The sequence below is a fragment of the Ovis canadensis genome, chromosome 1 (assembly GCF_042477335.2).
Source record: "Ovis canadensis isolate MfBH-ARS-UI-01 breed Bighorn chromosome 1, ARS-UI_OviCan_v2, whole genome shotgun sequence".
In the NCBI taxonomy this organism is placed as follows: Eukaryota; Metazoa; Chordata; class Mammalia; order Artiodactyla; family Bovidae; genus Ovis; species Ovis canadensis.
The window spans coordinates 247,932,019-247,935,259 of NC_091245.1; the positions used below are offsets into that span (position 1 = coordinate 247,932,019).

General features: G+C 39.6%; 1 non-coding gene across 1 annotated transcript; it reads left to right on the forward strand.

Annotated features, from left to right (window-relative positions):
* Nucleotides 1-2,847: 2,847 nt before the first annotated feature.
* Nucleotides 2,848-2,954, forward strand: LOC138431387 (U6 spliceosomal RNA). The gene has a single exon (XR_011253667.1). It is a non-coding gene; the product is annotated as a U6 spliceosomal RNA (small nuclear RNA).
* The last annotated feature ends 287 nt before the right edge of the window (nt 2,955-3,241 follow it).

The following is a 3,241-nucleotide window of genomic DNA, read 5'->3' on the forward strand; positions in this document are numbered from 1 at the left end:
AGCAAGTGGACCACCAGGGAAGTCATCCCATAGACATTTTGGACTTCCCTGGTGGCTCAGATGATAAAAGAGTCTGCTTGCAAAGCTGGAGACCAGGGTTTGATCCTTGAGTCGGGAAGATTCCCTGGAGAAGGAAATGGCAACCCACTCCAGTATTCTTACCTAGAAAATCACATGGATGGAGGAGCCTGGCAGGCTCCACCCCGTGGGGTCGCAAAGAGTCAGACACAACCGAGCAACTAACACATACCCTTTCCCATCCATGGCAGAGCCTGGGGATAAAACCTAGTATCTCATTAATCAAGTGTCTGATGACTGGGAGTAGGCTGTTTAAGATTCAAGAATAGGTTCTATGACATCCGTTTGCTAATAAGTAATAGCTAGCTTCATAGAATTTGGCCAAAATCTTACTTTAATTCTAATATACACCTCGGATAGGGTGGTGGGAGACAGATGGCCTAAAAGATCCAGAATTATCAGTAGAAGTGAAGTCGCTCAGTCACGTCTGACTCTTTGCAACCCCATGGACTGTAGCCTACCAGGCTCCTCAGTCCATGGAATTTTCCAGGAGTGGGTTGCCATTTCTTTCTCCAGGGGATCTTCCCAACCCAGGGATCGAACTCGAGTCTCCCACATTGCAGGTAGACTCCCAATATTTACCAGAAGAACCTGGCAATTACTGAAAAGCTCTAGTCATGGCACAGGCTATTTCACTATATTAAACATTAATATTCTTTTTGATTGAAATATAGTTGGTTTACAATGTGATGTTAATTTCTTTTGTACAGCAAAGTGATTCAGTATATATATATATTAAACTCCCAATCCCTCTCTCTCCCACCCTGCTTCCATCTTGGCAACCACCCGTCTGTTCTCTATAAACATTAACATTCTTACTGACTAGGTCAAAATTAATCAATAATGACAACTCAGACTTTGTATTTTGTAGATAAAGTTGGACACAATAATTTTTTTAAAATACCTTTGTAGGCATTTTAAAAACAAACAGGCTAAAGCTTGTCAGTTTATCAATAAAATATTTTTGACTCAAACACATATTGATTTCTAATCATGCAGTCCAATTTTTTAAGAATGCAGATGCCCTCGGAAAGTCAAAAGACTTCAGTTGCCCCTCTCCATGCTGTTAATCATCTGTGGTCAAGTCACTCAGATGTTAATGTTTTTATCTATTGTTCCCTTTCTCCCAGTATTGTAGTAAAGATCAATCTAGAAAATATACTTGACAGTGCTTCAAAAAGTTAAAAAAGGCGACCGTTCTCACTGTTCTCTTTTCAACTGCGAAATACAATTTGTATTTCATGGCAAGACAAAAAAATAAGCATTAAATTTTTTTCTCTGCCTTTTGGCTTCCTCTCTCCTCTCTACAGTGCCTTGTGTGTCAGCATTATATATCTGCCAAACAACCCCCATCAGCAGAAATACTGGTTCAACCATACAAAGCATTCTTCTGGCATTTTTCTCCTAGCATCAACAAGACAACTTCTTAAAAGATAACATTCCTTTTTGATCTTGTATCTAGATTGTGCAAGCTGTCATTTAATGTACAGCCCTCTGTCTCAAAAAAGTTAAAGAACTGTGCAGAACAGTTTTCAGAGCTTTCTGAGATGCTATTCCTTGGTTATAATCCTCAATTTGACTCCAATAAAATTTTCTACTTCTTTCTTAGATCAACTGATTAATTTTTGTCAACACTACCAAAGAGTATATGATAGAGGGGGTTCACATACACCATCCACTCCTGTGGGAACATTTATAGATTTTTCGAACACTCACACAACACTTCCTGTGTTTCAGGCACCCTTCTTAACGATTTGGAAATTACAGCTCATTGAATGCACAACTCCCTGTGAAGTAGGTGTCGTTATCATGCCTGCTTTGCAGATGAGGAAACTGAGGCGCAGAGAGTTCATACAACTTTCCCAGGGAGTTAAAATATAAACCTACCCCACTTCTTAACCACCACAGGAAGCTGTCACTAACAGAAATAAAGTGAATCACATGTGGTTTCAGCTTGATGCTTGGTTTTGAGTTTTCAGCAGCTATACAAAGAAACATTTATTTGAAGACTCTAAATTGCAATTTTACATAAAAAATAAAATTAAAAAATAAACCTTTTTTTAATATCAATTTTTTAAAGGCAATTTTTCTCTCCCCTCCTTGGGTAATAATAGTAAGACAATCACTTGAGAAACACATAGTAGAGAGGAAAGTTTCTGGAGTTAGACTCCAGAACAGCTTAGTGCTGATATTCTTGAAGGGTCTTGTAATTGCTGTTCATCAGTATTTAAGGTCAAAGAACAATATTTGTGCTTTTTCTCATTCAAGATCTGCTGCTGAATCATTTCCCACAGATCAGGACCCCAGAGTCTCTCTTTTGTCTAGTCTTATATGGGAGACGGAAAAAAATGGGCAGGAAGCAGAAAGATGCTACTCAGATAACACAAATTGCTGTGCTTTCTTTTCTAATCAGAAAGCGTAACTTAAAAAAAAAAAAGCTATTCATTTACTTTGGGCTATGCAGGGTCTCTGTCGCTGCACAGGCTTTTCTCTAGTTGCAGCAAGCGAGGACTACTCTCTAGCTGTGGGGCACAGGCTTCTCACTGCAGTGGCTTCTCTTGTTGTATAGCACGGGCCCTAGGAGCATGGGCTTCAGTAGTTGAGGCTCCCAGGCTCTAGAGCGCAGGCCCAGTAGTTGGGGTGAAATGGCTTAGTTGCTCTGTGGCATGTGGGATCTTCCCAGACAAGGGATCAAACCCATGTTTCCTGCATTGGCAGGTGGATTCTTTACCACTGAGCCACCAGGCAAGCCCCATAAAGTGCAACTCTGTGCTTGCTTTGGTAGCACATCTACTAAAATTGGAATGATATAGAGAAGATTAGCATGACCCTTGTGCAAGGATGATATGCAAATTTGTGAAGTGGTCCGTATTTTTGAAATATGGTAAAGATGATCCTATTTGCAAACAGAAATAGAGACATAGACACAGGGAACAAATATATGATACAAAGGAGGAAGGAGGGGAGGGTGGGATGAATTGGGAGATTAAAATTGACATATATACATTATTGATAGTATGTATAAAATAGATAACTACTGAGAACCTATGGTATAGCTCAAGGAACTCTACTTCAACCTCTGAAGTGACCTAAATGGGAAGGAAATCCAAAATAGAGGGGATATATGTATGCATATAGCTGATTCACTTTACTGTACAGTAGA